This window comes from Pseudophryne corroboree, chromosome 10 (assembly GCF_028390025.1).
Source record: "Pseudophryne corroboree isolate aPseCor3 chromosome 10, aPseCor3.hap2, whole genome shotgun sequence".
Taxonomy (NCBI): Eukaryota; Metazoa; Chordata; class Amphibia; order Anura; family Myobatrachidae; genus Pseudophryne; species Pseudophryne corroboree.
This window is the reverse complement of record NC_086453.1, coordinates 24,329,188-24,344,181: the sequence shown is the minus strand read 5'-3', so window position 1 is coordinate 24,344,181 and position 14,994 is coordinate 24,329,188. Positions and strand designations below refer to the sequence as shown.

Genomic DNA, 14,994 nt, shown 5'->3' with positions numbered 1-14,994 from the left:
AACTGTCCCCTCCCGCAGCCTAACCATAACTTCCCCTCCCGCAGCCTAACCCTAACCGTCCCCTCCTGCAGCCTAACCCTAACTGTCCCCTCCTGCAGCCTAACCCTCCCCTCCTGCAGCCTAACCCTAACTGTCCCCTCCTGCAGCCTAACCCTCCCCTCCTGCAGCCTACCCCTAACTGTCCCCTCCAGCAGCCTAAGCCTCCCCTCCCGCAGCCTAACCCTAACTGTCCCCTCCTGTAGCCTAACCCTCCCCTCCCGCAGCCTAACCCTAACTGGCCCCTCCTGCAGCCTAACCCTCCCCTCCCGCCGCCTAACCCTAACTGTCCCCTCCTGTAGCGTCACCCTCCCCTCCTGCAGACTAACCCTAACTGTCCCCTCCTGCAGCCTAACCCTCCCCTCCCGCAGCCTAACCCTAACTGTCCCCGCCTGCAGCCTAACCCTCCCCTCCCGCAGCCTAACCCTAACTGTCCCCTCCTGCAGCCTAACCCTCCCTTCCTGCAGCCTAACCCTAACTGTCCCCTCCTGTAGCCTAACCCTCCCCTCCCGGGGCCTAACCCTAACTGTCCCCTCCTGCAGCCTAACCCTAACTGACCCCTCCTGCAGCCTAACCCTCCCCTCCCTCCACCTAACCCTAACTGTTCCCTCCTGCAGCCTAACCCTCCCTTCCCACAGCCTAGCCCTAACTGTCCCCTCCTGCAGCCTAACCCTAACTGACCCCTCCTGTAGCCTAACCCTCCCTTCCCACAGCCTAGCCCTAACTGTCCCCTCCTGCAGCCTAACCCTCCCCTACCGCCGCCTAACCGTAACTGTACCCTCCTGCAGTCTAACCCTCCCTTCCCACAGCTTAACCCTAATTGTACCCTCCTGCAGCCTAACCCTAACTGTCCCCTCCTGTAGCCTAACCATCCCTTCCCACAGCCTAACCCTAACTGTCCCCTCCTGCAGCCTAACCCTCCCCTCCCGCAGCCTAACCCTAACTGTCCCCTTTTGCAGCCTAACCCTCCCCTCCCGCAGCCTATCCCTAACTGTTCCCTTCTGTAGCCTAACTGTCCCCTCCCGCAGCCTAACCCTAACTGACCCCACCTCAAGCCTAACCCTCCCTTCCCACAGCCTAGCCCTAACTGTCCCCTCCTGCAGCCTAACCCTCCCCTCCCGCCGCCTAACCCTAACTGTACCCTCCTGCAGTCTAACCCTCCCTTCCCACAGCTTAACCTTAATTGTCCCCTCCTGCAGCCTAACCCTAACTGACCCCTCCTGCAGCCTAACCCTCCCCTCCTGCCACCTAACCCTAACTGTCCCCTCCTGAAGCCTAACCCTCCCTTCCCACAGCCTAGCCCTAACTGTCCCCTCCTGCAGCCTAACCCTCCCCTCCCACAGCCTAACCCTAACTGTCCCCTTTTGCAGTCTAACCCTCCCCTCCCGCAGCCTAACCCTAACTGACCCCTCCTGCAGCCTAACCCTCCCCTCCCGCCGCCTAACCCTAACTGTCCCCTCCTGCAGCCTAACCCTAACTGAACCCTCCTGCAGCCTAACCCTCCCCTCCCGCCACCTAACCCTAACTGTCCCCTCCTGCAGCCTAACCCTACCTTCCCACAGCCTAGCCCTAACTGTCCCCTCCTGCAGCCTAACCCTAACTGACCCCTCCTGTAGCCTAACCCTCCCTTCCCACAGCCTAGCCCTAACTGTCCCCTCCTGCAGCCTAACCCACCCCTCCCGCCGCCTAACCCTAACTGTCCCCTCCTGCAGTCTAACCCTCCCTTCCCACAGCTTAACCCTAATTGTCCCCTCCTGCAGCCTAACCCTAACTGTCCCCTCCTGTAGCCTAACCCTCCCTTCCCACAGCCTAGCCCTAACTGTCCCCTCCTGCAGCCTAACCCTCCCCTCCCGCAGCCTAACCCTAACTGTCCACTCCTGCAGCCTAACCCTCCCCTCTCGCAGCCTAACCCTAACTGTCCCCTCCTGCAGCCTAACCCTCCCCTCCCGCAGCCTAACCCTAACTGTTCCCTTCTGTAGCCTAACCCTCCCCTCCTGCAGCCTAACCCTAACTGACCCCTCCTGCAGCCTAACCCTCCCCTCCCGCTGCCTAACCCTAACTTTCCCCTCCTGCAGCCTAACCCTCCCTTCCCACAGCCTAGCCCTAACTGTCCCCTCCTGCAGCCTAACCCTAACTGTCCCCTCCTGTAGCCTAACCCTCCCTTCCCACAGCCTAGCCCTAACTGTCCCCTCCTGCAGCCTAACCCTCCATTCCCACAGCCTAGCCCTAACTGTCCCCTCCTGCAGCCTAACCCTCCCCTCCCGCCGCCTAACCCTAACTGTCCCCTCCTGCAGCCTAACCCTCCCTTCCCACAGCTTAACCCTAATTGTCCCCTCCTGCAGCCTAACCCTAACTGTCCCCTCCTGTAGCCTAACCCTCCCTTCCCACAGCCTAACCCTAACTGTCCCCTCCTGCAGCCTAACCCTCCCCTCCCGCAGCCTTACCCTAACTGACCCATCCTGTAGCCTAACCCTCCCTTCCCACAGCCTAACCCTAACTGTCCCCTCCTGCAGCCTAACCCTCCGCTCCCGCTGCCTAACCCTCCCCTCCAACCGCCTAACCCTAACTGTCCCCTCCTGTAGTCTAACCCTCCCTTCCCACAGCCTAACCCTAACTGTCCCCTCCTGCAGCCTAACCCTAACTGTCCTCTCCTGCAGCTTAACCCTCCCTTCCCACAGCCTAGCCTAACCTCCTGCAGCTTAACCCTACCGTCCTGCAGCCTAACTATCCTCTCCCGTGGTCTAACCCTAACCCACCCCTCCTGCAGCCAAACCCTAACTGTCTAACCCCCCACCACCCTCTATGTTTTTAAGACGGGAACCAGCATGGACTGCACTGTGACACAGGCATATGTAATTCTAAGTAAGTCCTATTTATTTGTATTTCGCATCAGAAAATTTGGGGTTGGCATTTGGACGTGGGGCCCCCTGGGCTGTTCTGTCCCCTCCTGCAGCCTAACCCTCCCTTCCCACAGCCTAGCCCTAACTGTCCCCTCCTGCAGCCTAACCCTCCCCTCCCACAGCCTAACCCTAACTGTCCCCTTTTGCAGCCTAACCCTCCCCTCCCGCAGCCTAACCCTAACTGACCCCTCCTGCAGCCTAACCCTCCCCTCCCGCCGCCTAACCCTAACTGTCCCCTCCTGCAGCCTAACCCTAACTGACCCCTCCTGCAGCCTAACCCTCCCCTCCCGCCACTTAACCCTAACTGTCCCCTCCTGCAGCCTAACCCTACCTTCCCACAGCCTAGCCCTAACTGTCCCCTCCTGCAGCCTAACCCTAACTGACCCCTCCTGTAGCCTAACCCTCCCTTCCCACAGCCTAGCCCTAACTGTCCCCTCCTGCAGCCTAACCCACCCCTCCCACCGCCTAACCCTAACTGTCCCCTCCTGCAGTCTAACCCTCCCTTCCCACAACTTAACCCTAATTGTCCCCTCCTGCAGCCTAACCCTAACTGTCCCCTCCTGTAGCCTAACCCTCCCTTCCCACAGCCTAGCCCTAACTGTCCCCTCCTGCAGCCTAACCCTCCCCTCCCGTAGCCTAACCCTCACTGTCCACTCCTGCAGCCTAACCCTCCCCTCTCGCAGCCTAACCCTAACTGTCCCCTCCTGCAGCCTAACCCTCCCCTCCCGCAGCCTAACCCTAACTGTTCCCTTCTGTAGCCTAACCCTCCCCTCCTGCAGCCTAACCCTAACTGACCCCTCCTGCAGCCTAACCCTCCCCTCCCGCTGCCTAACCCTAACTTTCCCCTCCTGCAGCCTAACCCTCCCTTCCCACAGCCTAGCCCTAACTGTCCCCTCCTGCAGCCTAACCCTAACTGTCCCCTCCTGTAGCCTAACCCTCCCTTCCCACAGCCTAGCCCTAACTGTCCCCTCCTGCAGCCTAACCCTCCATTCCCACAGCCTAGCCCTAACTGTCCCCTCCTGCAGCCTAACCCTCCCCTCCCGCCGCCTTACCCTAACTGTTCCCTTCTGTAGCCTAACCCTCCCCTCCTGCAGCCACACCCTAACTGACCCCTCCTGCAGCCTAACCCTCCCCTCCCGCTGCCTAACCCTAACTGTCCCCTCCTGCAGCCTAACCCTCCCTTCCCACAGCTTAACCCTAATTGTCCCCTCCTGCAGCCTAACCCTAACTGTCCCCTCCTGTAGCCTAGCCCTCCCTTCCCACAGCCTAACCCTAACTGTCCCCTCCTGCAGCCTAACCCTCCCCTCCCGCAGCCTTACCCTAACTGACCCCTCCTGTAGCCTAACCCTCCCTTCCCACTGCCTAACCCTAACTGTCCCCTCCTGCAGCCTAACCCTCCCCTCCCGCCGCCTAACCCTCCCCTCCCACCGCCTAACCCTAACTGTCCCCTCCTGTAGTCTAACCCTCCCTTCCACAGCCTAATCCTAACTGTCCCCTCCTGCAGCCTAACCCTAACGGTCCTCTCCTGCAGCTTAACACTCCCTTCCCACAGCCTAGCCTAACCTCCTGCAGCCTAACTATCCTCTCCCGTGGTCTAACCCTAACCCACCCCTCCTGCAGCCAAACCCTAACTGTCTAACCCCCCACCACCCTCTATGTTTTTAAGCCGGGAACCAGCATGGACTGCACTGTGACACAGGCATATGTAATTCTAAGTATGTCCTATTTATTTGTATTTCGCATCAGAAAATTTGGGGTTGGCATTTGGACGTGGGGCCCCCCGGGCTGTTCTGGCTGGGCTGTCTCAGGGCATCACCATTTAAATACACAGTCACTTTATATCATGTTTGTTTATTATTCATGTTTGCACACTTAGTAGCAACTTTCACACACCTATACCTTATATTACTTTACTATCACTATTCTTTAGTGTGATGCCCTGGAGGGGTCCTTTGCTGGATCATGTTTTGGGGTTCCCTGTGCCCCAGATATTGGCCCCATAGTGTTAGGGACCTGCTCAACAAGAGGTGACCTGGACGATTGGTGGGCAGGCCGATATCATTGGCCAACGATATACCAACATCCTCTTATGATAGATTATATGTTATTATATTGAAATGTAATGATCGTATAGTGCAGGACTGGCCAAACCAGTCCTCGAGATCTACTAACAGTTCACATTTTCCAGACCACCTAGCTGGTGCACAGGTGTAGTCATTACTAATTAAGATGTGCTGCATTCATTACTACCTAACAATTCTACAGATCTCCAGGAGGCCTGGAAAACATGATCTGTTGGTAGATCTCGAGGACCGGTTTTGCCAGCCCTGGTATAGTGCATCTGCACCCCCTTTGTTTGTGTACCCTAACTGTCCCTGCCTGCAGCTTACCCCTAACCCACCCCTCCCGCAGCCTAACACTAACCATCCCCTCCTGCAGCCTAACACTAACTGTCCTCTCCCACGGTCTAACTCTACCTTGTCACCATATTATGCCAACACATATTATGCCCAGTACATGCTCATTGTCAGGGGTTCTGCTCATTGTCAGGGGATTTCTTCCCCCCCAGGCCGCTGTCACAGACACTAGGGGCCACTGTTCACCCCGGCCTGCTTGAAACTATTGAAAATGTCCTCCCAAAATGGACACCCCCTCAGAGGAGATAGTTATTAAAAAATACTAGTGGAGGCCTCCCAAGGCTGTCAAGAGAAATCCTGGGCCCCAGCACAGTAACTTCCCGTAGGCCCCCTGCAGGGGGTGTGGTCACACCCTGTTAGTTGCATGGCTAAACCACTTTGGGGCCATGTCTAGCACACGAGCAGTACCTACTCACAGGAGCATGACTTACCTCCCAGCAGTTGGGACACAAGTGTTCACTATTAGGATGGTGGGACAGTCACATAAAAGCTGCATTGGTTGCAGAGCGCATTCCCTGGAACACCATCATTTTGTGAAAGTGGATCCTCCATTGTAATTTTGGGATAAAGGATGCGCTATGGCGTGTAAGTGTAATCACTGTATACACACACATATATAAACACACAAACATATGGTATATGCAGAAATGCCACACAACTTTAAGGACTTACTATGATTAAAGTTGAATAAACTGAAATGTTGACTTGCACATTAGTGGTCACTCATCACCAGAATATATTGTTACATCAGTAAGTCCCAAGAGTGCCGCAGTATTTCTGCTTATACTACCTGTCATCCCACTAAGGGCACCCAGGAAACTGAGCAGTATTTTGGACAGTGTGTAAGCCATGACATATATAGCTATCAGGGGCGGCTCCAGGCATACTAGCACCCTGAGCAAGAAAATTTTAAAGTGCCCCCTTCCCCCATACGTGTGCCGAAGGCACACGCCCTCCTGAAAAAGTGGCCTCGCAACTTTATATTATAAGACTATAAATATATTTTCACACCCCTCTACACACACAATTAGCAACCTTACACATAACGCCCACAGTAGTATACTTTAAACATAATGTCTGCAGTATAGTGTGCAGTGCCAGATACACACACACCCCCAGTAGTGCCAAATACACATACACCCCCAGTAGTGCCAGATACACATTATATGCTCCCACCAGTGGCAGATACACATATGTCCCCAGCAGTACAGTGCCAGTTACACATGATATGCCCCCACAGAGCCAGATACACATTATATGCCCCACAGTGACAGATATACATCATATGCCCCCAGCAGTGCTAGATACACATAATATGCCCCCAGTAGTGCAGTGCCAGATACACATTATATGCCCCCAGCAGTGCCAGATACACATTATACACCCCCAGCAGTGCCAGATACACATTATATGACCCCACAGTGCCAGATACACATTATATGCCCCCACAGTGCCAGATACACATTATATGCCCCCAGCAGTGCCAGATACACATATGCCCCCAGTAGTGCAGTGCCAGATACACATATGCTCCCACAGTGCCAGATACACATTATATGCCCCACAGTGACAGATATACATCATATGCCCCCAGCAGTGCTAGATACACATAATATGCCCCCAGTAGTGCAGTGCCAGATACACATTATATGCCCCCAGCAGTGCCAGATACACATTATACACCCCCAGCAGTGCCAGATACACATTATATGACCCCACAGTGCCAGATACACATTATATGCCCCCAGCAGTGCCAGATACACATATGCCCCCAGTAGTGCAGTGCCAGATACACATATGCTCCCACAGTGCCAGATACACATTATATGCCCCCACAGTGCCAGATACACATTATATGCCCCCACAATGCCAAATACACATTATATGCCCCCACAGTGCCAGATACACATTATATGCCCCCACAATGCCAAATACACATTATATGCCCCCACAGTGCAGATACACATTATATGCCCCCACAGTGCCAGATACATATTATGTGCGTCAATAGTTCTAGATACACTTTATATGCCCCCAGCAGTGCCAGATACACATTATATGCCCCAGCAGTGCCAGATACACATTATATGCACACATTATATGCCCCCAGCAGTGCCAGATACACATTATATGCACCTTGAGTCCTGTTGGAGAAAGAGCGCTATATAAATAAAATTATTATTATTATTACAGTGCCAGATACACATTATATGCCACCAGCAGTGCCAGATACACATTATATGCCCCAGCAGTGCAAGATACACATTATATGCCCCCAGCAGTGCCATATACACATTATATGTCCCCACATTGCTAGATACACATTATATGCCCCCAGCAGTGCCAGATACACATATGCCCCCAGTAGTTCAGTGCCAGATACACATTATATTCCCCCAGTAGTGCAGTGCCAGATACACATTATATGACTCCACAGTGCCAGATACATATATGCCCCCATAGTGCCAGATACACATTATATTCCCCACAGTGCCAGATACACATTATATTCCCCCAGAGTGCCAGATACACGTGCCCACCACAGTGCCAGATACACATGCCCACCACAGTGCCAGATACACGTGCCCACCACAGTGCCAGATACATGTGTCCACTACAGTGCCAGATACACGTGCCCCCAGAGTGCCAGATACACTTGCCCCCAGAGTGCCAGATACACGTGCCCCCAGAGTGCCGGATACACGTGCCCCCAGAGTGCCAGATACATGTGACCCCAGAGTGCCAGATACACGTGCCCCCAGAGTGCCAGATACACGTGCCCCCAGAGTGCCAGATACACGTGCCCAAGGAGTGCCAGATACACGTGCCCCCAGAGTGCCAGATACACGTGCCCCCAGAGTGCCAGATACACTTGCCCCCAGAGTGCCGGATACACGTGCCCCCAGAGTGCCAGATACACGTGTCCCCAGAGTGCCAGACACACGTGCCCCCAGAGTGCCAGACACACATGCCCCCAGAGTGCCAGACACACGTGCCCCCAGAGTGCCAGATACACGTGCCCCCAGAGTTCCAGACACACATGCCCCCAGAGTGCCAGACACACGTGCCCAAGGAGTGCCAGATACACGTGCCCCCAGAGTGCCAGATACACATGCCCATGTGTGTGTTCAGCCGCGGGACAGCGTCCGTCCCGCGGCCCCCTCCTATCAGTGGCTGGGTGTGCCAATGAGGGGGAGTGCTGTGGCTGGACTAAAGCAAAGCTACTCTGGGCGCGCTGTGCAGCGCCGGCATATGATGTCAGACGCTGGCACCGCACAGCGTGCACATAGTAGTTTAGCTTTGTCCCACCCACAGCACTCCCCCTTCGTCGGCACACCCAACCACTGCTCCAGGCAGGCTCCAATATGGTGGTGCTAATATGCGGTGCCCTTTAATGGTGGCGCCCTCTGCGGCCGCTCTATTGGAACATGCCTGGAGCTGGCGCTGGTGATAGAGATAGATAGATAGATAGATAGATAGACAGACAGACAGACAGACAGACACACACACATACACACGCACACACACACACACACACACACACATACACACGCACACGAATATACTGTATATAGATAGATATTACACACACACACACACACACACACACACACATACAGGGCAGTAGAGAGTCTTGCTGGGTACAGGTACTTTTCAGGGGGTGTGGCCTATTCACAGGAGGCGTGGTCATGCACCCTTTGAAAAATGCTGGAAAAAAAATGTATTTTGAGTTCCACCATGGCCACACCCCAGCCCAGCAGTCAGCAGCGTGTGCTGGGCTTTGGAGAAGAGCTGTAGCTGCTGCTGCTGCCAGTTAAGGGGGAGGAAGGGGATGAAGCTTGGGGCCCCCACTGGGCCTTCAATGGGCCCCTCCATCAGACCTAGGCCCGGGTAATTTGTACCCCCCCTCTCGCCACCACTTTGGCCTCCTCTAGTTTCTGTAATAACCGTCTCCTCTGAGGCGGTGGCCATTTTGGGAGGGTCGATATCAGTAAATTGCAGGACCGATGGGGACGAACGGCGGCAGGTGTAAGGAGGTGGGCTGATGGCAGCATGAATTGCCCGGATCCTCTCCTCTCTGTCAGAGAAACCGGGCCCGGGACAGCTGTGCCCACATTCCCCCCCCTGATGGTGGCCCTGCCCACCCCTCTCACAGCCTAACCCTAACCTCCCCTCCCACAGCCTATTACTAATTGTCCCCTCCTGCAGCCTAGCACTAACTTAATGCTGAGCAAGGGGGGCGGCGGGGGGCACTTACTTCACCCAGCGGTGATATGAGCGACCTGCTAGAGTGTGCCTGCGTGCAGGCCAATCTAGCACCGGCTATAGCGCCGCGCAGGGCCGTGCATCGCTATCCCTGTGGGGCTTACACACGGAGAAATCCATGCTTAACTTCTAAGCAATCTAGTCAGAGCTCTCCGTGTCTACCCCCCTTAATAGTATGAAGCCACAGACTTATTAGTTCTCAAGTTTCTGTAAGATAAGTAGGTGTTATATTTTTACCTCCTTTTAGTCACGTTCCCGGCCAGGTAATGCACCTTTATAATTGGGTGGTCAGTAGATAAGCTTATTAGTACTTCTCTGTCCCAATGGGCTCTACAGACAGAACATGTAATAGCAGTTCATGCACCTCCAGGCTGCTTGTGCAGTCCTACTATGCAGCCTTGTCTGGAGTGTCAGTGCCAAAGTCCTGCTGATAAAACCCAGGGACAATAGGAGATTCCAGCTGGTGTGTTGTATTGACAGCCTTGGTGCATTCCCCCACATGCAGTTGTCGGAATGGACCCAACAACCCCTATTCAAAAGAGCGGCCAAATCCGACTGTCGGATTTGGCCTATCCCATGTCCTATCCTGCCGCTGCTGTCAGCGGCGCCAGGGGAAGGGAGCTGTCAGCGGCACCGGACGCCATGAGGAGGTGATGTCTGCGGCGTCAGGCGCCGGGAGCCGGGAGCAGGGGATGCCTGTGGCACCGGGGGGGGGGGGGGGGTAGAGCAGCGGAGCAGACACGGAGCGGACGGGGGAGCTGCGGCTGCAGCAGCGGAGGCTCACGGCAGCGTCCACCCGGCTCCAGCAAGCGGGACGTCGCTTGCTGGAGCCGGGTGGATGCTGCCGCTGGGTCCCTGCTCTCCCCGCTGCTCCCCCGTCTCCTGCTCTCAGATCACTCATCTCAATATGACTTTTTTTAAAGTCGGATTGAGCTTGTCGGAAACGGGGCTAAAACCTGTCGGGTTTGGCCGCGCTTCCTACAAAGCACGCTGAAGCCGCCAATCAACATGCATTCCGACAGCATCCCGACAAGTCGGGTTTCCCGACTTGTCAGAATAAATGGGGCCGTAATGAATAGGTCAGAACCCCTTCCGACCTAAAACTGTCGGATACTGCCGTCTTTCCGACAAGACAGCAGCTTCCGACAGTTATTGAATATACCCCTAAGTCTTTGACTTCATACTATCAGAGCCAGATTTACACCTCATGGGTCCCTAGGAAAGATACCGGTTTGGGTCCCCTGTCCCGCCTCCCCTTTTTTTAATACACGATAATATTTATTTGTGTGTGTCAGGAGGGGAGTGGACAGAACTGCCTTATATTACAGAAAACAATAAAACACATTGGCCTCAATAGGAAGAAAATTAACCACAATGGCTCCCGATAGGAAAAAATAAATACTTTGGCCCCAATACGAATAAATAAAACACTTTGGCTCCCAATAGGAGTAAAAACAAACACACTGTATATTATACCAGCTGCTGTGATGACCTACATATAATACCAGTAAAGGTGCCAATCACATTACACTGCCCGGGGGGCGCATCATAATATATTGGCTGTGTATCCCTTCACATTACACCAGTAGTGGGGCCACTTGCAATATAGCAGCAAAGATGCCCATTATTTTATACCAACATGGGGGCAGATGTATTAACCTGGAGAAGGCATAAACCAGTGAAAAGTGCAAGGTGATAAACGCACCAGTCAATCAGCTCCAATATGTAAATTAACCGTTAGGATCTGATTGGCTGGTGCTTTTTCACTTGACAGCTTCTGGGGTACTGTGGGCAGTGTCGGACTGGGGCATGTAGGACCCACCGGGGGAATGCAGTGGTAGGGGCCATGTTAGGGGTGTGGCCAATCTGCAGAGAGGGTGTGGCCTGCCACCTCATTGGTTTGACTAACCATTAGAGAGTGCAATGTCTGGGCCCCTTCATAAATATATACAGTAAATGCAGCTGCTGCATGCATGATAATGTACCAGATTAATAACAGAGTAATAACAGCAATGCACTGTAGCTAGAAAATACACCATAGTCCAGTATAAGGTAACGTGTATAATGTATAATTCAAGTGCACAGTCTGGAACCTGATCCTTAGAGCAGGAGGTGAGCCCTGTCCTTAGGGCAGTGGGGCCCACCGGTGGTTTCCCCTGTACCCCTGTGGGCCAGTACGAGCCTGACTGTGGGAAAGCAGACACAAAGGGAGAGGTTTGTAAAAGTTCCTTATGCTCATTCTGGGGGAACCAGAGACTGAGCTAGCAGTGGGACAAGTGGTTGGCGACTATATAGAAGCCCCAAAAACTGCACAATTGGAACTGAGCTCTGATCTCGGCAATGATAAATTGGCGTTGCCCGGGAGGGTTGGAGGGGCTGCTGTTGAAAGTCACTATGTGGTGCATGGGGCATTGAGGCTTACCCAACAGGAAATGTCCCATATTCCCGGTGGCCTAATTCACCCATGGTGCTGGCAGCAGATATATTTTATGACAGTTATAGTTACACAGAAGCTGTGTCTACAAAAACAACACATGACCAACAGATTCAACATGTTCACATTCAGCAGAAAATGTAAGGAAATAATTTGGCCCAGATTTATCCAGAGTGATAAAGTACCAGCCAACCAGCTTCTAACTGTCATTTTTCAAACGCAACCTGTAACATGACAGTTAGGAGCTGATTGGCTGGTAGTTTATCACTGTGCTATTTACCACTCTCCAAGGCTTGATAAATTTGGACCACAGTAACTATACAGAACTCCCCATAAGTACACCAACAAATCTGGGGTCCACCTTAGACACAATTGGGGTGCAGAGAATGAAATTATCAGGACAACTAAGTCACTGTGATAGGCCCACATATCGTACTTGCCTACTTTTGAAAAAGCATTTCAGGGAGATTGTGAAAGTAACACATATAAGCGCGGGCGTGTACTGCTACATCAGAGAGGCGTGTTATAAAAATGACTTACATCCAAGTGTAAATGAGCCCCAAAGTTAGTAAGATTTACTTGTTGAAGAGAAGACACTGATATTTTTCAGGATTTGTTTGTGTATTATGTTTTACATATACTGTGGCCAAGGGAAACCTTATTTAAAATACATGTAGCCATAGGGATCATTGGGGCAGATGTATTAACCTGGAGAAGGCATAAGGAATTGATAAACCAGTGATAAATGCAAGGTGATCAATGCACCAGCCAATCAGCTCCTACCTGTTCATTTACATATTGGAGCTGATTGACTGGTGTGTTTATCACCTTGTATCACTGGTTTATCACTTCCTTATGACTTCTCCAGGTTAATACATCTGCCCCATTGTGCCTTATAACCAATGCAGGGAAATGGCACTGATGAGCCCATTTAAATGTATATATCTCTGATTTCTTTTGTTTCTCCAAGAATGTAACAGCTGCATAATGGGGATAAGGTGAAATCAGGGAGATTGCTGGTCTATTCAGGGAGTCAGGGAGATTGCTACTATTTCAGGGAGTCTCCTGCAGAATGAGGGAGGGTAGGAAATTATGCCACATATGTGTCCGTGGAACTGCACATCCCAGCATGCCCTGCCTCCGTTTTAGCATGCCTTAATAGCAAATCTGTGGCAAGGCATGCTGGGATGTGTAGTTCCACAGCAGCTGGTGGGCCGCAGGTTGAAGCTCCATGCAGTACAGGATATAATTATCATACATTTGGTTGCCAGAACTCTTTAATGCCAAGGCACTAGATAAGGAGAGAAGACCACAGGGAAGAAGCAGGGTGGGGGAGGAAGTTTCTTTTCTGGAAAGTGAAACTAATAAGTTACTTTCTCTTCATGGAATCACAGCACAAAGTACACTGTAACTTATGCACATACTGTATAACGTAGTACTATAGGACGCTGCCAACACTACAATACTATAACACCCAGGGGCCAGTGTGGGCTGGGGGGCTCTGGTCACTTACCTGCCGAGTAGAGGCTGCTGCTGCTGCTGTTTCCCGTGCTGTGCTGCTGCTGGTGTTCCCCGTGCTGTGCTGCTGCTGCTGCGTCCAGTGATTGGCTGGTATGATATCTCCTCCCTTACTTCCTTATTTGAATACTGTTATTCCCAGCCTCATACAGTATACGGATTACAGTAGGAAAAATATGTTGGGCATTCCCAGGTGCAAAGTTGACTATGGATCTCCAGCTGCTGTTGAACTACAAGTCCCAGCATTGCCTGCCAGCTCCTGGCATATTGTGTTTGCAACATTTACTGTAAGTAAAACTCAGAAAAACCTTAAGAAAACCTTCTTAAGTCACATCTTCTTCTTCTTCTTCTTCTTCTTCTTCTTCTTCTTCTTCTTCTTCTTCTTCTTATTATTATTATTATTATTATTATTATTATTATTATTATTTTCCATGTTTAGAATATACAGATTGAGATTTATGAATATACAGTTTCGCAAAATCCCCAGAGATCTCACTGTAGTTAAGTGGCGGCTGTGAGAATCGAGAGAGCTCAATCCGCATACAAGGGAGGTGAAACATTATTGTCGCTACCGCTGTGTATTTGTATGCAGCAACCGTGCAGCAATATGCGAATGCGGCAGGAGGCGTCCATTGCAGAATCAGATCATTTGCATGAACATCTGAGTAACCCTTAAGCTGGGTACACACTTGCTGATGCAGGGGGCAACGGCGCAATGCAGGACGCAATGCTGCATTTTGCATCCATGCATCAGGGCCGGCCAGAAGACATCGCTAACAATGATGGGGGCACACATATCGGACATACACATTGAAGTTTATTGTTAACATGGAAATAGCGCCCACCTCTCTATCACCTCTCTATCACCCCTCTCTATCAGCCCTCTCTATCACCTCTCTATCAGCCCTCTTTATCACCTCTCTATCTGCCCTCTCTATCACCTCTCTATCAGCCCTCTTTATCACCTCTCTATCAGCCCTCTCTATCACCTATCAGCCCTCTCTATCACCTCTATCACCTCACTATCACCTCTCTATCAGCCCTCTCTATCACCTCTATATCACCTCTCTATCACCTCTCTATCAGCCCTCCCTATCACCTCTATATCACCCCTCTCTATCACCTCTCTATCAGCCCTCTCTATCAGCCCTCTCTATCACCTCTATATCACCTCTCTATCACCTCTCTATCAGCCCTCTCTATCACCTCTCTATCACCTCTCTATCACCTCTCTATCAGCCCTCTCTATCAGCCCTCTCTATCACCTCTATATCACCTCTCTATCACCTCTCTATCAGCCCTCTCTATCAGCCCTCTCTATCACCTCTCTATCACCTCTCTATCACCTATCAGCCCTCTCTATCACCTCTCTATCAGCCCTCTCTATCACCTATTAGCCTTTTCTATCACCTCTCTATCAGCC

General features: G+C 52.1%; 1 protein-coding gene across 3 annotated transcripts in view; it reads right to left on the bottom strand.

The window, feature by feature from the left end:
- Positions 1–14,994, bottom strand: part of LOC134965852 (uncharacterized) — a 128,296-nt gene that overhangs the window by 87,024 nt on the left and 26,278 nt on the right. For 2 of the 3 annotated variants that reach the window (XM_063942232.1, XM_063942234.1), the window contains exon 1: positions 13,567–13,634. The exons of the other annotated variant lie outside the window; for it this stretch is intronic. The gene's annotated coding sequence lies outside the window, so the exon portion shown is untranslated. Of the gene's footprint in view, positions 1–13,566; positions 13,635–14,994 lie in introns of those variants that run through there. 3 annotated transcript variants of the gene reach the window in all.